The 23,692-nt window shown below is 37.0% G+C and overlaps 5 long non-coding RNA genes across 5 annotated transcripts; 4 read left to right on the top strand and 1 right to left on the bottom strand.

Annotated features, from left to right (window-relative positions):
• The first annotated feature begins 5,343 nt into the window (after positions 1–5,343).
• LOC148932525 (uncharacterized) lies at positions 5,344–7,027 on the top strand. Its single transcript, XR_016135383.1, has 2 exons — positions 5,344–6,080; positions 6,728–7,027. It is a non-coding gene; the product is annotated as an uncharacterized LOC148932525 (long non-coding RNA).
• A 2,748-nt stretch (positions 7,028–9,775) lies between these two features.
• On the top strand, positions 9,776–11,444 carry LOC148932524 (uncharacterized). Its single transcript, XR_016135405.1, has 2 exons — positions 9,776–10,512; positions 11,164–11,444. It is a non-coding gene; the product is annotated as an uncharacterized LOC148932524 (long non-coding RNA).
• Positions 11,445–12,548: 1,104 nt separating this feature from the next.
• LOC125201548 (uncharacterized) lies at positions 12,549–15,568 on the bottom strand. The gene is made up of 3 exons (XR_016135317.1): positions 15,235–15,568; positions 14,009–14,070; positions 12,549–12,792 (listed from the first exon to the last, which is right to left on the bottom strand). It is a non-coding gene; the product is annotated as an uncharacterized LOC125201548 (long non-coding RNA).
• LOC148932523 (uncharacterized) lies at positions 14,257–15,940 on the top strand. The gene is made up of 2 exons (XR_016135316.1): positions 14,257–14,993; positions 15,641–15,940. It is a non-coding gene; the product is annotated as an uncharacterized LOC148932523 (long non-coding RNA).
• Positions 15,941–20,923: 4,983 nt separating this feature from the next.
• On the top strand, positions 20,924–21,342 carry LOC125201547 (uncharacterized). Its single transcript, XR_007172933.2, has 2 exons — positions 20,924–21,066; positions 21,152–21,342. It is a non-coding gene; the product is annotated as an uncharacterized LOC125201547 (long non-coding RNA).
• Positions 21,343–23,692: the final 2,350 nt, after the last annotated feature.

The following is a 23,692-nucleotide window of genomic DNA, read 5'->3' as shown; positions in this document are numbered from 1 at the left end:
ACTTGAGTATATGTTTTATTTGGCTTAGTTTATGATGAGGGAACGAGTATGGAAAGTGAAATAGATAGATGTGATGATTTGGATTTACTTGTGTTTATTTATAAATTGTATATGTGATTGTTTGGCAAATTAGGTGAACCGAGTGCAAGCACAAGCGATAGGGGAAAGGGGCACATCCATGGTTGACTAAGAAAGTAATAGCTTTTTTGTGACGTGTACAGGTAGTGTACGCGTGTTCTAGAGTTTAATCCCTTTAACTTCAAGACATATTGCTACGTTTTTATATGTTTTATATGTTTGTGTAATAGAGATTAAATATTATCTTGTGAATGGTATAATTCAATGACATAAACGAGATATGGAAAGGTAAGATGTGGGAATTATATTTTGAAATTATGAATTGGTGTGATATATGATATGCAAAGTGATTTAAATAGTTATATGTGTTGAATAATGTGAAAGTTGATATGAAATAGTTGTGTTATGCCTCATTGCTTGAGTGAATCACAAGGTATAGTTGGCATGCCATAGGATAACAGTACTGCACACATGTTTGATCATTCGTCTTCCGGATAACCGAAGCGATGATCCATATGATATGATGATAGTTGATATGATCCCTATACGGGTAATATGTGACAGATGCCTTATGATAGGCTATACGAAAGATATACAACATCTGATAGTATCTCACCTAGATGTATACATGACAGGGGCCATCATCGGGTTGCTTATAGTGTCCGTGTACCCGTGTCCATCGCCAAGCATAATTTGGGGGCCGAATGTGATATGAATGTGATATCTGATTGAGAAATAATGTTTTGTGCCTTGGATATCTAAATAGTTTTCTTAAAGCATATGTTGTTGACAACTGACATGTTGATATGTCATTTTGTGCGATATGATTTTGATTAACAGGTGGTAAATAGTTGCTATTGAAAGTATCATGTGACTAATATATTATGTTGTTGCATAGTTGATCTAAATAGTTCGGAAGATATTATATAAAGTGTTGGTAAACGATATCAGTTTATGAATTGAAAAAATGAACAGGTATTGAGTAGTATTCCAAGTTATAATTTGATTGTTGTGTAAGTGATATCGATTGAATTCTTTCGAGATTGATTTCTGGAATGCGTTTACACTACGAGCTTGTCGAAGCTCACCCCCCCTTTATTCTCCCTCTTGCAGAGTATAGAAGCGAGTGGACTCGCTTGTTGGCAGTTGCACGTGTCTAGTCACTACCCTCCCTTTTGCTGGTACAGTTGGAGTTCTCACGTGGCATGCTTAGGCTAACTTTTGATTGTATATAGTTGGTTTGGAGATATAAGGTTATGTAACCTTCTTTTGCTAATGGGGTTGTAAATAATTATCGAAACAGTTTGTCGTATTTTGTTAGGTACAATAGTAAAGGTTGTGTTAGTAGTTATAGCTTAATCTTTTAGTAGTGTTGTGCCTTAGAGGCTTGCAAAAAGAAAAAAAAAAATTATACAGGTTAAAGAGACAGGTATTAGTTTATCGATCGTGCCGAGATTTGACACCACTTATTTGGTTGAAACTAACCGAGTAAGGGGTGTTACAGTTCGATATATCAAAGTTCAATATATCGAAACTTTCGATAAGATAACGATATGAAATTCTTTCATATCGATATTTTCGATACGATGCACGATATAACGTTTTCGATACGATATATCGTATCGACCCATCCCTAGTTGTGCAAATACTCTATGGTCTCATCAAATCATAAGCAAACTATCTTTCGAAATAATATATTCAGAAATTATCTGGATGCATATAATGTGTACTCCACTTATTCTTTGTCTAATATAATGGTATGCGTCCTAATAATTGTTTAACTTTATTAAAAAAAGTGTGGAGAAAAATATAGTAAAATGTTAATTCTAATTTTATTTATACATTTATTTATTTCAATGTAAATGTTACAATCTCCTTTTCAGATAATTTTTCTTACAAACAATATGACATTTTTATTTTAAAAAATATATAGTTTCTCTTTTCACTCAACCAGTAAGAAACAAAAAGATCACATATCCTAAATCCTAAATGTATATTTAAATTCTTCAAGGATTAAACAAAATTCTTAAGAATTAGTCTAAACAAAATTGATATTTTTTAGGTGAAATAAATTAAAGTGAATCCGTATTAAATTGTGGCTATTTAGCATTATTTTTTTTATTTTCTTTTAAATTTTATTAATTTTATATTAGTAATATTCATGCTCCATTAAAAGTTCATATTACCATGTAGCAAATCGAGTAGGGATGTCAATTTGGCTAACCAGTTTGGATTAGTGTCAACCCACTCAGGTTGCCAAGCTATTCGGGTTGTGAAATTTTCGAGCCAAAAATTTTCAATCCTAACCCTAACCCACCATGTTTTGGGTTAACTTATCGGGCTATTCGAACCTAAAAACTTTCAAAAATAATCTCTTCTTTCAAAATTTTCCTCTATAAAATGATTTTTTAAATTTTAGATATTTTTTTATTCTTAGTTTTAGAATCATATAAAATTTTCAAATTTTCATAATTTTCTTCAATAATAGTTTGAGAGAAGCTTTTCATCTCGATCAACTATAACATAAACAAAGATAAATCAAAATTAAATCAATCAATTTGAATTAAATCAATCAAAAAAAATTTGTCTAGCCATTCGGCGTTCCTTTTAGAAGAGCTTAAAAGATGTCCAAAAGTCGGGGTGTTACATTCTACCCTCCTTAATAAAAATTTCGTCCCAAAATTTGCTTATGTCCTTTAAATCGTTTTATATTTCTCCTTAATCTCATTCCAATCCTCATGTAGCCTCTTCTTTCTGTGGTGTTTTCCTAACATACCTTTACTGAAGGAATCGACCAATCCTTAGTTATTGCGCCCATCGGCCAAAAATTTACTTCAAGCTTCTCTTCATAGCTCTAGTCAAATTTTTTTTTTTTTTTTTTTTCCGATCTCCTCTTTAGTTCTTTCTCATATTCTACTCTTGATATTCTCATTGTTTTTATCGCTCGGGAAAGCGGTAGTGATCTTTGAAATTATTCCATCAAGTTCGAGGTCGAACCACGTTCTAGTAGGCATGCATCCTAAGACACTCTATGTTCTGAGAGAAACGTCTAAGTTCTCTATTCTATAGGTCTCACTGTTTGAGAACTCGACTCATAAAAGATATCTTGTACTTTTCAACTCTTTAACTGAGAGTAAACATCACTGTAGAAAAACTTTTTAACTTTCACTTTGCAAATCAAAACTATTTTTCTCACTTTAAATCTCAAAAATTTTAACTGGAGAAACTAATCATAATTTCTCAAAATTCAAAACTCACTATTTTCCATTTTAAACTGAAAACTGAAAACTGTTCCACAATGGGAATTTACTTCCTATACTGCATAAAACTTTTTCATATCTCTCTTTTCTTTTTCAAAAAGTAAAGTTACCTCCATTCCTGGTTGGGCGTGATGAGTCGGGGTGTTGAGCCTTCGACGTTTACATATTAGTCTAGAGGTACGATTCTAGACTAAGACTGAAATAAGACTCTTGGGTCCAGAGCAGGAAGAAATTGCTCTGATACCACTCTGTCACGACCGCACTTTCTAAGGATAGAAAGCCCGGTTGATCGCGACTAGGGGAGGATGAAAGAAGCGGGGAAGAAAGGGGGAAACTGTGGCACGACTGATCATGAACTGAAATAACTTGGAATATGTGCATAAATCAGAGTGCATAATACAAGGAGTGTAAACTCGACTTTTACATTGCAGCGGAAGAGTCAAGAGCAGATGACATCGTGTATGGAGACACGACGCATCCAAGTACTATTCTATTGAAGGATCTTCATTTGTCTGTGCTCAACACCGCCCGCCATCATCACTGCTCAACCTGCACATTTTTAAAACATATGCAGGGCGAGTACTCTCAGTGGACACGTGCCGAAATATATTTTACTGAAAAGAAAACTGGTTTTGTCAAGCCAATTCTGAGTGAGCTCGGGGTTTTATCTTAAAAGGCCCGAGGACACTAAAAGCATTTCTATATAAAAATCTTTGACTGTAGTCTATTTTTCCTGGAACTAATGCCATATCTGAACTAACTCCTGGTGAATCGGAATGTATGGGCTCGTCCCACTTACAAACCCGCATTCACTAATTCCTGGTGAACCGAAATTCACGAACTCCTGGTCTAGTAGGGACGTCGCCCTTGCTAGACAAACAGATAGGCAAAGTTCAAAACAAAACTTGGCAAGACAAAAACATACTGAGAACTTAAATAACTGAAAGCATTCACTTAAAACTGAGAATGTAAATAACTGGAAGCATTCATACTTCAAAACATACTGGGAACATAAATAACTCAAAGCATATCATATAAGGCTCACGTAATATCATTTCACAATAGCACTTTTCATAAAAACTGTACTTTAAACATATAGCCCACAATTATATGTAGGACAGGAAAGCCCACATAAAAACAGTTTAGTTCGAAAGCCCACGTAAAATACTTCTCGTAAATAACCGTACTGTAAATAGAAAGCCCACATAAAAATACTTTAGTTCGAAAGCCCACAATATCACAATAGAAGCTCGTAAAATACTTTGCGCAAAAACTGTAACTTTTACTAGAAAGCCCACGTAAAATACTTCTCGTAAAGAACTGTACTGTAAATAGAAAGCCCACATAAAAACAGTTTAGTTCGAAAGCCCACGTAAAATACTTCTCGTAAAGAACTGTACTGTAAATAGAAAGCCCACATAAAAACACTTTAGTTCGAAAGCCCACAATATCACAATAGAAGCTCGTAAAATACTTTGCGCAAAAACTGTAACTTTTACTAGAAAGCCCACGTAAAATACTTCTCGTAAAGAACTGTACTGTAAATAGAAAGCCCACGTAAAATACTTCTCGTAAAGAACTGTACTGTAAATAGAAAGCCCACGTAAAATACTTCTCGTAAAGAACTGTACTGTAAATAGAAAGCCCACGTAAAATACTTCTCGTAAAGAACTCTTCTCGTAAAGAACTGTATTGTAAATAGAAAGCCCACGTAAAATACTTCTCGTAAAGAACTGTACTGTAAATAGAAAGCCCACCTTGTTCGCTTAATTTCCTTTAATTGAATTTCTCGCTCTGATCTTAACTTGCGGAGATAGTCCTTTGTGAAAAACATAAACATAAAAACATACTAATTAGACTCGAGACAAAATCTCATACTTAGGAATGCATGCCCTAATTAATTTCTTTTATTCTTTGCTTACTACTTGGAAAATTCTAGAACTTGCACATTAATTAAATCGGGAAATTTAATTAATAGCATTTCTTTCATAAACTTGATTATTTTCATGACTTGAGAACGTCGTTTCCCTTTTCTGGCGTCTCTAAATTTTCTACCGATTAAAAGTCAGCCCATTTCTTAAACAACCTTGGCTCAATATTTAAGTCCTCCTTGGCCCCTTTAAATAATTAATTAGCCCTCTGGCCCAAGTCACTGACTAATTAAATGATGGCCCAAACTCCTTAATTTATCACTTCCGGCCCAAATCAATTAATTAAAATTGGAGTCAACCCAAACATATACTCCCTTCCAACGTGACTTCTCTCTTCTCAATTTTAGTCAAAATCCCTAAATTTCAGAACAGCAGCAGTGCCTCTCTTCTTCGGCGAAAATCGCCGCTACCTCGACGGGATCTCGGAGTCCCGTCAGCGGATACTCCCTCCTCCATCGTGTTCTCTCCCTCCGTCGAGTTCGGAGGAGTCCTCGGCTGCTCGACGAGCAGGGCTGCCGCCTGCTGCGTCGCTCGGCGACGGCTCCAGTGGACCAGCCATCGCCGCCTTTCCTCTCCGGCGATATCGCCGCCGACGGTTCGCGTTGCTGCTCCGGCAGAGTCATCAATTGAGGGGAAAGGCATCGCCTTTCTCCCTCCGTCTCTTTCTCCGTCGTGCGTGGAACTCCGGGGTCGTCATCACCCTTTTCTTCGGAGCGCCGGCAACAGCTTACGCTGCCTCGCGCTGCTGCCCCTGTCAGCTCTCCGGAGCTCCGTCATCACCCGACCCCCGCCGGACAGCCCCATATACTAAGCTAAGCCTTCTATCCAGTTTGCTACTTAACATAACTATGTTCGATGTTTGGGCTGTAGCTATGTGATGTTATTACTTGGTGGTTTGGCTAGTTCACAGTGGTGCATTATTTGGTTTCTGTTTCATTTGAAAGCTATGTTATTGAACTCTAAAATTTCTGTGTTCCTGAGCATCTATGGTTTCTAAGTTTTAAAGATGTGGGATTTCTAACGTGATGCAAAGGGTGGTGTTGGGAGATTACCTTGGCGTGGTGATTCCTCTTGGTTAGCGGGCTGCCCTCTCGCACAGCCACTGCCTTCCTCCCTCGTTACTCCGCCGTCTTTTGTGGATTTTTTGGGAGTTGAAAATGGTGGGGGGGGGGAGGATGGAACTGGCTATGTATACGTGTATATATAGGCTGAAAATCTGCTTGGTTGTTGGGATTTTGGTAGAGGGATGTGTCAGAGAGAAATCTGCTCTCTTGGCTTCTTCTTGCTTAGACCTTAATGGAGTTTGTTTTCTTGTTGCAGCTCCTGCCACATTTTAGGATTTGGTCAAGATTTTGATTAGGGACCACCCAGCTCTTCCTTGGCTCTTTGTTAACTACTTTTGACATTTTGTGTAGATGTACTCATCTTCAATAACTCCTCCTTGTTTGAATGCTGCAGGTTTGCAGGCTGTTGGAAAAAAAACATGGCTGTCTCATCTCTACTTTGCAGGTTGGGAGGGGACTTGGGCTGCCAAGCTGCTGTCCGAGATGGGCTTGATGCCTCGGGCCCAACGGGCTAATCGGATAGGGCCAACTTATTGGGCTTATAAAGGGCGTGATGCGGTTCACAAGATTAGGCCCATTGTTTATAGTCTTGTGATTACAGTCATGATCTTTCTTTCTCAAACTCATAAATTTATGCACTAAATTTTGTATAATCTGAAACTTGTTCTTGATCCATTATTTATCTTGGGCTTAACTTCTCTTGTATTAAACGAAATTTGAAAATTTCTCTTGATCGATCTTAAATGTCCAATTCTCCCTTGATCGTCTTAACGATCATCTTGTTAAAAAAAAAAAATTGTCTAGCCATTCGGCGTTCCTTTTAGAAGAGCTTAAAAGATGTCCAAAAGTCGGGGTGTTACATTCTACCCTCCTTAATAAAAATTTCGTCCCGAAATTTGCTTATGTCCTTTAAATCGTTTTATATTTCTCCTTAATCTCATTCCAATCCTCATGTAGCCTCTTCTTTCTGTGGTGTTTTCCTAACATACCTTTACTGAAGGAATCGACCAATCCTTAGTTATTGCGCCCATCGGCCAAAAATTTACTTCAAGCTTCTCTTCATAGCTCTAGTCAAATTTTTTTTTTTTTTTTTTTTTTCCGATCTCCTCTTTAGTTCTTTCTCATATTCTACTCTTGATATTCTCATTGTTTTTATCGCTCGGGAAAGCGGTAGTGATCTTTGAAATTATTCCATCAAGTTCGAGGTCGAACCACGTTCTAGTAGGCATGCATCCTAAGACACTCTATGTTCTGAGAGAAACGTCTAAGTTCTCTATTCTATAGGTCTCACTGTTTGAGAACTCGACTCATAAAAGATATCTTGTACTTTTCAACTCTTTAACTGAGAGTAAACATCACTGTAGAAAAACTTTTTAACTTTCACTTTGCAAATCAAAACTATTTTTCTCACTTTAAATCTCAAAAATTTTAACTGGAGAAACTAATCATAATTTCTCAAAATTCAAAACTCACTATTTTCCATTTTAAACTGAAAACTGAAAACTGTTCCACAATGGGAATTTACTTCCTATACTGCATAAAACTTTTTCATATCTCTCTTTTCTTTTTCAAAAAGTAAAGTTACCTCCATTCCTGGTTGGGCGTGATGAGTCGGGGTGTTGAGCCTTCGACGTTTACATATTAGTCTAGAGGTACGATTCTAGACTAAGACTGAAATAAGACTCTTGGGTCCAGAGCAGGAAGAAATTGCTCTGATACCACTCTGTCACGACCGCACTTTCTAAGGATAGAAAGCCCGGTTGATCGCGACTAGGGGAGGATGAAAGAAGCGGGGAAGAAAGGGGGAAACTGTGGCACGACTGATCATGAACTGAAATAACTTGGAATATGTGCATAAATCAGAGTGCATAATACAAGGAGTGTAAACTCGACTTTTACATTGCAGCGGAAGAGTCAAGAGCAGATGACATCGTGTATGGAGACACGACGCATCCAAGTACTATTCTATTGAAGGATCTTCATTTGTCTGTGCTCAACACCGCCCGCCATCATCACTGCTCAACCTGCACATTTTTAAAACATATGCAGGGCTGAGTACTTGGTGTACTCAGTGGACACGTGCCGAAATATATTTTACTGAAAAGAAAACTGGTTTTGTCAAGCCAATTCTGAGTGAGCTCGGGGTTTTATCTTAAAAGGCCCGAGGACACTAAAAGCATTTCTATATAAAAATCTTTGACTGTAGTCTATTTTTCCTGGAACTAATGCCATATCTGAACTAACTCCTGGTGAATCGGAATGTATGGGCTCGTCCCACTTACAAACCCGCATTCACTAATTCCTGGTGAACCGAAATTCACGAACTCCTGGTCTAGTAGGGACGTCGCCCTTGCTAGACAAACAGATAGGCAAAGTTCAAAACAAAACTTGGCAAGACAAAAACATACTGAGAACTTAAATAACTGAAAGCATTCACTTAAAACTGAGAATGTAAATAACTGGAAGCATTCATACTTCAAAACATACTGGGAACATAAATAACTCAAAGCATATCATATAAGGCTCACGTAATATCATTTCACAATAGCACTTTTCATAAAAACTGTACTTTAAACATATAGCCCACAATTATATGTAGGACAGGAAAGCCCACATAAAAACAGTTTAGTTCGAAAGCCCACGTAAAATACTTCTCGTAAAGAACTGTACTGTAAATAGAAAGCCCACATAAAAATACTTTAGTTCGAAAGCCCACAATATCACAATAGAAGCTCGTAAAATACTTTGCGCAAAAACTGTAACTTTTACTAGAAAGCCCACGTAAAATACTTCTCGTAAAGAACTGTACTGTAAATAGAAAGCCCACATAAAAACAGTTTAGTTCGAAAGCCCACGTAAAATACTTCTCGTAAAGAACTGTACTGTAAATAGAAAGCCCACATAAAAACACTTTAGTTCGAAAGCCCACAATATCACAATAGAAGCTCGTAAAATACTTTGCGCAAAAACTGTAACTTTTACTAGAAAGCCCACGTAAAATACTTCTCGTAAAGAACTGTACTGTAAATAGAAAGCCCACGTAAAATACTTCTCGTAAAGAACTGTACTGTAAATAGAAAGCCCACGTAAAATACTTCTCGTAAAGAACTCTTCTCGTAAAGAACTGTATTGTAAATAGAAAGCCCACGTAAAATACTTCTCGTAAAGAACTGTACTGTAAATAGAAAGCCCACCTTGTTCGCTTAATTTCCTTTAATTGAATTTCTCGCTCTGATCTTAACTTGCGGAGATAGTCCTTTGTGAAAAACATAAACATAAAAACATACTAATTAGACTCGAGACAAAATCTCATACTTAGGAATGCATGCCCTAATTAATTTCTTTTATTCTTTGCTTACTACTTGGAAAATTCTAGAACTTGCACATTAATTAAATCGGGAAATTTAATTAATAGCATTTCTTTCATAAACTTGATTATTTTCATGACTTGAGAACGTCGTTTCCCTTTTCTGGCGTCTCTAAATTTTCTACCGATTAAAAGTCAGCCCATTTCTTAAACAACCTTGGCTCAATATTTAAGTCCTCCTTGGCCCCTTTAAATAATTAATTAGCCCTCTGGCCCAAGTCACTGACTAATTAAATGATGGCCCAAACTCCTTAATTTATCACTTCCGGCCCAAATCAATTAATTAAAATTGGAGTCAACCCAAACATATACTCCCTTCCAACGTGACTTCTCTCTTCTCAATTTTAGTCAAAATCCCTAAATTTCAGAACAGCAGCAGTGCCTCTCTTCTTCGGCGAAAATCGCCGCTACCTCGACGGGATCTCGGAGTCCCGTCAGCGGATACTCCCTCCTCCATCGTGTTCTCTCCCTCCGTCGAGTTCGGAGGAGTCCTCGGCTGCTCGACGAGCAGGGCTGCCGCCTGCTGCGTCGCTCGGCGACGGCTCCAGTGGACCAGCCATCGCCGCCTTTCCTCTCCGGCGATATCGCCGCCGACGGTTCGCGTTGCTGCTCCGGCAGAGTCATCAATTGAGGGGAAAGGCATCGCCTTTCTCCCTCCGTCTCTTTCTCCGTCGTGCGTGGAACTCCGGGGTCGTCATCACCCTTTTCTTCGGAGCGCCGGCAACAGCTTACGCTGCCTCGCGCTGCTGCCCCTGTCAGCTCTCCGGAGCTCCGTCATCACCCGACCCCCGCCGGACAGCCCCATATACTAAGCTAAGCCTTCTATCCAGTTTGCTACTTAACATAACTATGTTCGATGTTTGGGCTGTAGCTATGTGATGTTATTACTTGGTGGTTTGGCTAGTTCACAGTGGTGCATTATTTGGTTTCTGTTTCATTTGAAAGCTATGTTATTGAACTCTAAAATTTCTGTGTTCCTGAGCATCTATGGTTTCTAAGTTTTAAAGATGTGGGATTTCTAACGTGATGCAAAGGGTGGTGTTGGGAGATTACCTTGGCGTGGTGATTCCTCTTGGTTAGCGGGCTGCCCTCTCGCACAGCCACTGCCTTCCTCCCTCGTTACTCCGCCGTCTTTTGTGGATTTTTTGGGAGTCGAAAACGGTGGGGGGGGGGGGGGAGGATGGAATTGGCTATGTATACGTGTATATATAGGCTGAAAATCTGCTTGGTTGTTGGGATTTTGGTAGAGGGATATGTCAGAGAGAAATCTGCTCTCTTGGCTTCTTCTTGCTTAGACCTTAATGGAGTTTGTTTTCTTGTTGCAGCTCCTGCCACATTTTAGGATTTGGTCAAGATTTTGATTAGGGACCACCCAGCTCTTCCTTGGCTCTTTGTTAACTACTTTTGACATTTTGTGTAGATGTACTCATCTTCAATAACTCCTCCTTGTTTGAATGCTGCAGGTTTGCAGGCTGTTGGAAAAAAAACATGGCTGTCTCATCTCTACTTTGCAGGTTGGGAGGGGACTTGGGCTGCCAAGCTGCTGTCCGAGATGGGCTTGATGCCTCGGGCCCAACGGGCTAATCGGATAGGGCCAACTTATTGGGCTTAAAAAGGGCGTGATGCGGTTCACAAGATTAGGCCCATTGTTTATAGTCTTGTGATTACAGTCATGATCTTTCTTTCTCAAACTCATAAATTTATGCACTAAATTTTGTATAATCTGAAACTTGTTCTTGATCCATTATTTATCTTGGGCTTAACTTCTCTTGTATTAAACGAAATTTGAAAATTTCTCTTGATCGATCTTAAATGTCCAATTCTCCTTTGATCGTCTTAACGATCATCTTGTTAAAAAAAAAAATTTGTCTAGCCATTCGGCGTTCCTTTTAGAAGAGCTTAAAAGATGTCCAAAAGTCGGGGTGTTACATTCTACCCTCCTTAATAAAAATTTCGTCCCGAAATTTGCTTATGTCCTTTAAATCGTTTTATATTTCTCCTTAATCTCATTCCAATCCTCATGTAGCCTCTTCTTTCTGTGGTGTTTTCCTAACATACCTTTACTGAAGGAATCGACCAATCCTTAGTTATTGCGCCCATCGGCCAAAAATTTACTTCAAGCTTCTCTTCATAGCTCTAGTCAAATTTTTTTTTTTTTTTTTTTTTCCGATCTCCTCTTTTGTTCTTTCTCATATTCTACTCTTGATATTCTCATTGTTTTTATCGCTCGGGAAAGCGGTAGTGATCTTTGAAATTATTCCATCAAGTTCGAGGTCGAACCACGTTCTAGTAGGCATGCATCCTAAGACACTCTATGTTCTGAGAGAAACGTCTAAGTTCTCTATTCTATAGGTCTCACTGTTTGAGAACTCGACTCATAAAAGATATCTTGTACTTTTCAACTCTTTAACTGAGAGTAAACATCACTGTAGAAAAACTTTTTAACTTTCACTTTGCAAATCAAAACTATTTTTCTCACTTTAAATCTCAAAAATTTTAACTGGAGAAACTAATCATAATTTCTCAAAATTCAAAACTCACTATTTTCCATTTTAAACTGAAAACTGAAAACTGTTCCACAATGGGAATTTACTTCCTATACTGCATAAAACTTTTTCATATCTCTCTTTTCTTTTTCAAAAAGTAAAGTTACCTCCATTCCTGGTTGGGCGTGATGAGTCGGGGTGTTGAGCCTTCGACGTTTACATATTAGTCTAGAGGTACGATTCTAGACTAAGACTGAAATAAGACTCTTGGGTCCAGAGCAGGAAGAAATTGCTCTGATACCACTCTGTCACGACCGCACTTTCTAAGGATAGAAAGCCCGGTTGATCGCGACTAGGGGAGGATGAAAGAAGCGGGGAAGAAAGGGGGAAACTGTGGCACGACTGATCATGAACTGAAATAACTTGGAATATGTGCATAAATCAGAGTGCATAATACAAGGAGTGTAAACTCGACTTTTACATTGCAGCGGAAGAGTCAAGAGCAGATGACATCGTGTATGGAGACACGACGCATCCAAGTACTATTCTATTGAAGGATCTTCATTTGTCTGTGCTCAACACCGCCCGCCATCATCACTGCTCAACCTGCACATTTTTAAAACATATGCAGGGCTGAGTACTTGGTGTACTCAGTGGACACGTGCCGAAATATATTTTACTGAAAAGAAAACTGGTTTTGTCAAGCCAATTCTGAGTGAGCTCGGGGTTTTATCTTAAAAGGCCCGAGGACACTAAAAGCATTTCTATATAAAAATCTTTGACTGTAGTCTATTTTTCCTGGAACTAATGCCATATCTGAACTAACTCCTGGTGAATCGGAATGTATGGGCTCGTCCCACTTACAAACCCGCATTCACTAATTCCTGGTGAACCGAAATTCACGAACTCCTGGTCTAGTAGGGACGTCGCCCTTGCTAGACAAACAGATAGGCAAAGTTCAAAACAAAACTTGGCAAGACAAAAACATACTGAGAACTTAAATAACTGAAAGCATTCACTTAAAACTGAGAATGTAAATAACTGGAAGCATTCATACTTCAAAACATACTGGGAACATAAATAACTCAAAGCATATCATATAAGGCTCACGTAATATCATTTCACAATAGCACTTTTCATAAAAACTGTACTTTAAACATATAGCCCACAATTATATGTAGGACAGGAAAGCCCACATAAAAACAGTTTAGTTCGAAAGCCCACGTAAAATACTTCTCGTAAAGAACTGTACTGTAAATAGAAAGCCCACATAAAAATACTTTAGTTCGAAAGCCCACAATATCACAATAGAAGCTCGTAAAATACTTTGCGCAAAAACTGTAACTTTTACTAGAAAGCCCACGTAAAATACTTCTCGTAAAGAACTGTACTGTAAATAGAAAGCCCACATAAAAACAGTTTAGTTCGAAAGCCCACGTAAAATACTTCTCGTAAAGAACTGTACTGTAAATAGAAAGCCCACATAAAAACACTTTAGTTCGAAAGCCCACAATATCACAATAGAAGCTCGTAAAATACTTTGCGCAAAAACTGTAACTTTTACTAGAAAGCCCACGTAAAATACTTCTCGTAAAGAACTGTACTGTAAATAGAAAGCCCACGTAAAATACTTCTCGTAAAGAACTGTACTGTAAATAGAAAGCCCACGTAAAATACTTCTCGTAAAGAACTGTACTGTAAATAGAAAGCCCACGTAAAATACTTCTCGTAAAGAACTCTTCTCGTAAAGAACTGTATTGTAAATAGAAAGCCCACGTAAAATACTTCTCGTAAAGAACTGTACTGTAAATAGAAAGCCCACCTTGTTCGCTTAATTTCCTTTAATTGAATTTCTCGCTCTGATCTTAACTTGCGGAGATAGTCCTTTGTGAAAAACATAAACATAAAAACATACTAATTAGACTCGAGACAAAATCTCATACTTAGGAATGCATGCCCTAATTAATTTCTTTTATTCTTTGCTTACTACTTGGAAAATTCTAGAACTTGCACATTAATTAAATCGGGAAATTTAATTAATAGCATTTCTTTCATAAACTTGATTATTTTCATGACTTGAGAACGTCGTTTCCCTTTTCTGGCGTCTCTAAATTTTCTACCGATTAAAAGTCAGCCCATTTCTTAAACAACCTTGGCTCAATATTTAAGTCCTCCTTGGCCCCTTTAAATAATTAATTAGCCCTCTGGCCCAAGTCACTGACTAATTAAATGATGGCCCAAACTCCTTAATTTATCACTTCCGGCCCAAATCAATTAATTAAAATTGGAGTCAACCCAAACATATACTCCCTTCCAACGTGACTTCTCTCTTCTCAATTTTAGTCAAAATCCCTAAATTTCAGAACAGCAGCAGTGCCTCTCTTCTTCGGCGAAAATCGCCGCTACCTCGACGGGATCTCGGAGTCCCGTCAGCGGATACTCCCTCCTCCATCGTGTTCTCTCCCTCCGTCGAGTTCGGAGGAGTCCTCGGCTGCTCGACGAGCAGGGCTGCCGCCTGCTGCGTCGCTCGGCGACGGCTCCAGTGGACCAGCCATCGCCGCCTTTCCTCTCCGGCGATATCGCCGCCGACGGTTCGCGTTGCTGCTCCGGCAGAGTCATCAATTGAGGGGAAAGGCATCGCCTTTCTCCCTCCGTCTCTTTCTCCGTCGTGCGTGGAACTCCGGGGTCGTCATCACCCTTTTCTTCGGAGCGCCGGCAACAGCTTACGCTGCCTCGCGCTGCTGCCCCTGTCAGCTCTCCGGAGCTCCGTCATCACCCGACCCCCGCCGGACAGCCCCATATACTAAGCTAAGCCTTCTATCCAGTTTGCTACTTAACATAACTATGTTCGATGTTTGGACTGTAGCTATGTGATGTTATTACTTGGTGGTTTGGCTAGTTCACAGTGGTGCATTATTTGGTTTCTGTTTCATTTGAAAGCTATGTTATTGAACTCTAAAATTTCTGTGTTCCTGAGCATCTATGGTTTCTAAGTTTTAAAGATGTGGGATTTCTAACGTGATGCAAAGGGTGGTGTTGGGAGATTACCTTGGCGTGGTGATTCCTCTTGGTTACCGGGCTGCCCTCTCGCACAGCCACTGCCTTCCTCCCTCGTTACTCCGCCGTCTTTTGTGGATTTTTTGGGAGTCGAAAATGGTGGGGGGGGGGAGGATGGAACTGGCTATGTATACGTGTATATATAGGCTGAAAATCTGCTTGGTTGTTGGGATTTTGGTAGAGGGATGTGTCAGAGAGAAATCTGCTCTCTTGGCTTCTTCTTGCTTAGACCTTAATGGAGTTTGTTTTCTTGTTGCAGCTCCTGCCACATTTTAGGATTTGGTCAAGATTTTGATTAGGGACCACCCAGCTCTTCCTTGGCTCTTTGTTAACTACTTTCGACATTTTGTGTAGATGTACTCATCTTCAATAACTCCTCCTTGTTTGAATGCTGCAGGTTTGCAGGCTGTTGGAAAAAAAACATGGCTGTCTCATCTCTACTTTGCAGGTTGGGAGGGGACTTGGGCTGCCAAGCTGCTGTCCGAGACGGGCTTGATGCCTCGGGCCCAACGGGCTGATCGGATAGGGCCAACTTATTGGGCTTAAAAAGGGCGTGATGCGGTTCACAAGATTAGGCCCATTGTTTATAGTCTTGTGATTACAGTCATGATCTTTCTTTCTCAAACTCATAAATTTATGCACTAAATTTTGTATAATCTGAAACTTGTTCTTGATCCATTATTTATCTTGGGCTTAACCTCTCTTGTATTAAACGAAATTTGAAAATTTCTCTTGATCGATCTTAAATGTCCAATTCTCCTTTGATCGTCTTAACGATCATCTTGTTAAAAAAAAAAATTTGTCTAGCCATTCGGCGTTCCTTTTAGAAGAGCTTAAAAGATGTCCAAAAGTCGGGGTGTTACAGAGACGATGGAATAATGAGTCGGGGTGGAACGTGAAAGTTGATAGTGTGGGATTGAGTAGAAAAGTGTAGAATGAAGATTGAAAAAGACTAATGATTGTGCCACGTGAAATTCAAAAATACAAAAAATCCCTAAAAGCTAATATTTTTTTAATTAAAAGTTGCAACCCGTCCGGCCGACCTGCAACCCATTCAGGCCGACCCGTTTAACCCATTCGGGCTAACCTATTTAGCCCTTGTTAGATTCGGGTTGCAAAATCACAACCCTAACCCTCTAATTTTACTTGATTATTCGGGTCAACCCACGGGTTTCGGATTGGAATGACATCCCTAATCGAAAGAGTATTTTTCTATGTTCAAATATCACTTTATTGCCCGCAATTAAAAATGCCACAAATAAAGTCACACTGACTGAATTATACTCCATCTGTCCCACAAGAATAAATACTTTGAGTCTGACACATGTTTTAATATAAAATTGGTAAAATAAGATAGTGGTAGAGAGAAAAAGTAATTAAAGTATTATTACTGGAGAATAAATCTCACCTTATTAGAGAGAAAAATGTTTCCAAAATTAGAAAGAACATATTTTTGCAGAACAAATTAAAAAGGAAAGAGTGCATATTCTTGTGGGACGGAGGGAGTTGTTAAAACAAATTTAATTCCAACCCTCAATAACTAGTACCCCTCCGTCCCTATGTGGCTGAGTCGTATTCCTTTTAGAGTTGTCCCACTATAGATGAGTCGTTTCCTTTTTTGGCAAAATACAACATTTTTTCTTCTCTCTTATTTTACTATCTCTTACTTTAATCTCTCTATCTTTTTCCTTTTTTTACTTTATAAATTATTTACTTAACTCACTTAACACAACTTTTCTTAATTTCGTGCCGGAAAGAAACACATCCACTGCAGAGGGACGGAGTGAGTAATATATGTGAAGAATTTGTGTCCGGAATCCTGACTCAGGATATTCAGATCATAATTTGTTTATCAAATTTTTGTGATATAGCAGGCGGCTGTATTTCGTTGACTTTTTGAAATCGTGAAAATGAATAGTCCATAGTCCACACTGACCGTTGGTCGGTGGATGTGGTCTGGCAAGTTAAATATTTTGGGTCCACGCAGTACGACACTACGACTACCTACGAAGAATTTTTTAAATATTGATGGAATTCAATTTTCAAATACCCCATGTCAAAAGGAATTTTTTTAAGATAGTGATGCTTAGCCATGAATTTTAATTGAATTTTAGATGGAATATATAGATAGCAACAATTATGAATTGAATACAGTTTAAGATTTTCCACAATTTATGATTTCACAAAAGTATTTCCTACGTCAGATAATATGGGTGAACTGGTCAAATTGAATAGATAATGAATGATATTCGAAGAGTTGGAAACATAATCGTTTTACATATATATTTTGATTTCAGTTCAACCCAAATAAATTAGTAAACACGTAATTTAATCAATCCATGCATTGTCATGTAAAGCTAACGTAGGAATTCAGGAACTAAATTCAATCATTACTTTACTTTAATCTCTGAACTTGATCTTGAACACGGATCTTCTGATCTTCCTTCAACTCGAAATTAACCTTTGTGGAGGCAAAGCTCGTCAATATCTCAAGGATTTGGATAAGAATCGAAGACAACAGAACTCCTAGAGTGAAGCCCCATATTTTCAAAAATATCACCCACAGGAAGAGAGAGATTTCTAAAATCTCAAGACCCAAAATAGTGTGAATTCTGTTGTGTTCCTCATCTGTCTTCTAGGCTTGTCCCCTATTATATTGAGTTTTATTTTTTGTCCACATCATAAATCTATGGAAGATTGGATTTAGGCCAAAGTTCAGCTTACAACTTAATTAAAACTTAATTTAATTTAAGCCCAAACATAAATATTATTGCCATCCATAAAATACACAATATTGACCGTCCATCCAAACCAAAATTGCGAGTAATTTGGGACTTCCTCTTTCATGATATCATTTCCCGTGTTAAAGATATAAATATTCATTACATAATACTCCCTCTGTCCCAGTTAAGATGACCCCTTTCTTTTACGCACATGTTTTGGGAAAATGATAATAAATACTCCATCCGTCTCACTCTAAATGTTCACATTCTTAAGTGGCACATGATTTTAGGAGGAGTTGTTAGATAAAGAAAGTAGAGAGAAAAATTTACTTGAATATTTTAACAAGGAGTGAAGAGATAAGGATTTAATTCTAAATATAGAAAGTGGACATCTTGAGTAGAACAAACTAAAAAGGAAATGTGGTATCTTGAGTGGTGCAAAGGTAGTAGTTAAAGTGGAGAGAAATTAAACTAAAAGAGAAAATAACGTAGAAGAGACTCTCATGCTATGAATGCCGCTCACAACTCGTCTACTATGCAGAAAACTCGGACTCATTTTCCTTCCTTATATATTTTAATGTAAATCACATTGCAACATATAAATATATATACGCAAAACATACCGTAACACAATTTTCATTCTCATAAATATAGTAAAAAATAGGTAAAGAGTTATTACATATATACACACACGAAAGATGTTATCCAGCATACTAAACTCTAATGCCATCCACTACATATCTACTAATTTTTTCTCCGAATCTCTTACTTTACCAATTACGAATTAAAACTTGCGTAATCCTCAAGTGATCTATATCTATAGGATATAGGATAAGTAAAGTACTCTTTCATAAGATGATTTCATGATATCAATATTATTCGTGCAATGGTGGAAGTTTATACCATGGGGCAATCAACAGGCATTACTGCATCCGCAGTGATGATCTCCGCGGCAAGTTCGTCGTAGAGGGCCTATCCTGGTCTGGTAGTCCAAGCGCCTGGGGCGACATGGTGCTCCCATAGTGCACGGTGATGTCCACTCCCCCTCTCCGCGAGTGGGCGTCGTTTTAACCATTAGAGATTTTGACTTTTTTTTTAAATTTTTTCAAATTGAAAAAATTTGAAAAAAATTGGAAAAATATATTAAAAAAAAGTAAAATTTTACACTTCCCCAAATATTACCGTTTTTTATTATTTCATTTTTTAACCTCCATTTCATCCATAAATCATCTATAAATACCCCATTCATCATCCATATTTTTTTACATAAATAAAACTATCAATCACTGATTTTTCTCTTTAAATACATTCATTTGCATTCTCAATTGAAAAAATGAACCCGGAGAAAGTTGTTTGGTTGATTGTGCAAGCGGAGTGGGAACAACAATAGTATAATCAACAATATTATGTTAACCTAGACACCGCAAACCCGGTGCCGAGACCCCGACGCTACGCCCATCATAATCTAGATGAAGCTGCCCAAAGGTTCGTTCGTGATTATTTTTGCAAGAATCCACAGTTCTCGAATATTTTCGCATGCGCCGATACTTATTTCTACACATCGCAAACACATATTTTGAGTTCTTCCAAAAACGAGTCGACTGCCCTAAGTCGGTAGAGTCTTACGACTTTATATAAATGTACGTTCACTATCTGGCAAACGTCAGATATTCTCGATGAGTACTTGATGTTGCGAAAACCACTTGGTGTGAATGCTTGAGAAACTTTTGCAGAAGCGTTCGTGAAGCCTTCGGTGCGGAATACATGGGGAAACACACCACCAGCGATTGCAAAGAGTTGCTTTGTCTTCACGAAAACACCACGGCTTCCTCTGAATTCTTGGCAGCATTGACTGCATGCATTGGCAAGGGAAGAATTGTCTCACGACATGAAGGGGTGAACTTAAGCGGCTACAAAGGCACTCACCCGATGAAATGAAATAGTGGAACCCATGAATAGTTAAGGGATGGGATGAATTGCTGCAAGTGTTGTCCCTAAATTAAGTGATAAAATAAAAAATAGTTAAAAGTGGTGTCTTAGTTCATAAATAGTTAAGAGACAGCTCTATGCGGAGAGCACAATTGTGGATGCTTTTGATGCTAGAGATAGAAAGCCTGTGATTTGGGTGGAGATAGTAAAGTTGTGATTTGGAGGCTGGAACCCATTAACAAATAAGGAACCAAATTAGTTTGCTTGATTAAAAATTTAAAATGTATGATTTTAGCTAAAATGACTTAATGGAAGCCGAGGGCCTTAGATTAGCTAAGAGTGCAAGTAAAATATCAAAAAATAATAAGCATAATTTGATTGATCTTGGAAAAAATAAATTTATTCATGATTAACTTAGTTTTTGTAAATACTATACTGTTCGATTCCACTTGAGCCTTTTATGTGACATTTGTTTCTTCCACTGTTTTTTAGAATAAACATTAAACACAAGATTTTCATCAAATAAGAGAAAGTCAGAAAATTGATACTTTAGATAATAAATATATTGTTCAAACTATAGCTTAAATATATTATACCCACTAGGAAAGTTTTTATGGCACACTATAAAAGCTACTAATAGATTTCAATTCTCATAAATATATACTCCCAATATCCAAAAAGTAATATGCATTTTTTGTTGGGCATGATTTTTATTATACAATTGGTATAAATAAGAAAAATATTGAAAGAAAAAATAATTAAAATATTATTAATAGAGAAAGATCCCATCTTATTAGAGATAAAATAATTTTTAAAATTAAAAGTGTATATTTTTATGGCATGGACTAAAAAAATGCATATTTTTGTGGATGGAGCCACCGAGGGAGTAGCATATAGAAATATCTAAATATTATTATTTTTAGGTAAATATAATTTTGATTTCTATTTATCGTAATATTAATATTACTACACGATTACTTAATTTTAAAATTGTTGTTGACTAGAGAAATGGGCCTTATATACTTTGTCACTGGGCTACTAATGAGGGCAGCTATATATATTAGACAAACCCTAGGGCTGCTTTCAATTGGCATATCCCATTAGCGCCGATTTCTTCAAAGAGACATTCTATCACTAGGATAGGGTTTATCCTTCAACCATGAGAGCTAAGGTAATTATCTTGTTTTGCCCTATTCTTTCATAATCAATAGCAGTTTTATTATTGACTCTACGGCTGATTGAGCTTTATTTTACAGTGGAAGAAGAAGCGTATGAGGAGATTGAAGAGGAAGCGCCGAAAGATGAGGCAGAGATCCAAGTAGTCTCTCCAATTCGCATCGGTTTTGTTTTCATATTTTGTTTCTTGAATTTTGTTATGTAATAGTTGGATATGAACTTGCATGATTTTGGATCTACTATTTACTCAATTGATGTTTCGTTGATTTAATTTCGTAATCTGTTTTTATAATGTGCTGTTGTGTATATTTCGTTATGATTGCACTTTAATAATCTTTTAGTATTTGCTGCAATCTATTTTTTCGAAATTGTTTTCAGTGCAGAATTACAATAATAATGTTATCATGCTTGCTGTATCTGTGCAGAAGTTAACTAGCATTGAACTAGTTTTTTTTTTTTCTGAATTACAATAATTTCCTTGTTAAATTAAATACTACTCTTTCCGTCTAGGGCTGACAATTTTTGACACGACACGATAACACGACACGAACCGGCACGAAATTAATGGGTTAGGGTCAGAGCTTATCGTGTTCGTGTCCTTATCGTCGACCCATTAAGGACACGAAAATTTCGTGTTCGTGTTGGGTTCGTGTTATCCGTTAACAATGCGTGTTCGTGTCGTGTTCGTGTTCGTGTTATCCGTTAACACATAATATTTTAATATTATTATTCTTATTAAAACATAATATTTTAATATTATTATTCTTATTATTTTCACTTTTCAATACTTATTTTCGTGTCATTAATGGGTTCGTGTCGTGTTCGTGTCGTGTTGATCCGAAACGGTTCGTGTCGTTAATGGGTTCGTGTCGTGTTCGTGTCTGAGGGTAGCGGGTCGTGTTCGTGTTTGAGGTTTTCTTAACGGTTCGTGTTCGTGTTTGTTGTTATCGTTTTCGTGTCGTTATCGTGTCGACACGATAACGACCCGACACGCACGATTTGCCACCCCTACTTCCGTCTCGCTTAAGATGACACGTTTTCTTTTTTATTTGTCCCAATCCTTTTTTGGTAACTTTCTCTCACCAATTAATACACTCAACAACTTTTTCTCACTTCTATTAATATATCCATCTTTTTTTATCTTTCTACTTTAATACTTACGCTCACTTTCTCTCTAATTAAATACTTTAACTAATAACTCCTAAAATCCTGTGCCGGCTAAGCAATGTGTCATCTTAGCCGGGACGGAGGGAGTAAAAGCTTGTATTATCTGTAGTTAATGAAATTGATTCTTGGATATTTCACTGGCTTTGATATTGTGGATAAATATATGCAAAATTTTTGAAAAGGAACCATCACCTGTTAGTTTCTAAACATTTCTCTTTTTTGCGCTTATGAAATTGGGTGTAAGCTTCTGAAAATATCATGTTTTGTGCTTATAAAATTGGGTGTAAGCCGTTCTCTAATTCGCAGTTAGTTATGCATTATCTGAAATCATAAAATACACAAAACACGTCCTAATTTATTGCTTAATTCTGCATTTTAATTATTAATTATGCGTTTAGATAATAGTAATTATAATTATAGTACATTTGTTGAGTTGAATGCCAATTTTTATGTTTCTATTTTATTTTCTTTTTTATCTCTATTTTTTTTCTTTTTATTTACTTTTTCTTTATTTAAATTATTTAAAATAATTTCTTACATTTTGTGCTGAGAAGAAATATTTCTACTTAGGAACGGATGATTAAAATATTAGGATTTAATTTGGTTATGTTTATTTGCTTCTATTTGCTTAGGAACGGATGATTAAAATATTAGGATTTAATTTGGTTATATTTATTTGCTACTATTAATTTGGTACATGAAATCAAACAATCGTTATTTTTTGTTTTACTCCGTATTGGGGAGAAAACCGCTGTAAATTTTCGAACCTTTTTTTTAATCTTTTAGGGTAAAGAACTGGAGAACTGTGAGAAGAAAAAAACGTAAAAAATGCTAAGTAATTATTAATTAATTTAAGTTTGGTGTAGATTAATAATTACTAATTAATATCTTATCCAATTCAGTTCAAAATTAATACTCCATCTGTTTCTTATAATTATGGACATTTAAAACGATACGGATTTTAATGCAAAATTTGACAAAGTAAGAGAGAAGGAGAAAAAAATTAGTAAAGTAACAGAAATTTTTTTTGATAAAATAGGAGATAGGAAAAGAAAAAAGTAATTGAATTAATGTTAGTGGATTATGGGGCCATTTTATTAGGGAGGTGTATAAGGGTGTAAAGATTTTCAAAAATGGAAAGTTTGAAAGTTGCTATTTTTAAGAAACGGACTAAAAATGAAATAGTTGTTATTTTTAAGAAACGGATGGAGTACTTCATCCCCAATAATTATACACTTTGGTTTTGACACGGTTTTAAGAAATGTAAAAAAATTGGGAATGTGAGTCTCACTTTTATATATTAATTATAGACTCCCTCCGTTCCACGTTAGTTGAGGCGTTTCTTTTTCGGCACGAGATTTAAGAAAGTTGTTTGATGAGTTAAATAAAGTAGATGAGAGAATAAAGTAAGAGAAAGAAGAGAATAAAGTAGAGGAGTTAAATAAAGAAGAGAG

The sequence above is a fragment of the Salvia hispanica genome, chromosome 2, assembly GCF_029641045.1.
Source record: "Salvia hispanica isolate PSC_SH4W2 chromosome 2, Shi_PSC_v1, whole genome shotgun sequence".
Lineage (NCBI taxonomy): Eukaryota > Viridiplantae > Streptophyta > Magnoliopsida > Lamiales > Lamiaceae > Salvia > Salvia hispanica.
This window is presented reverse-complemented; position numbering and strand designations above follow the sequence as displayed.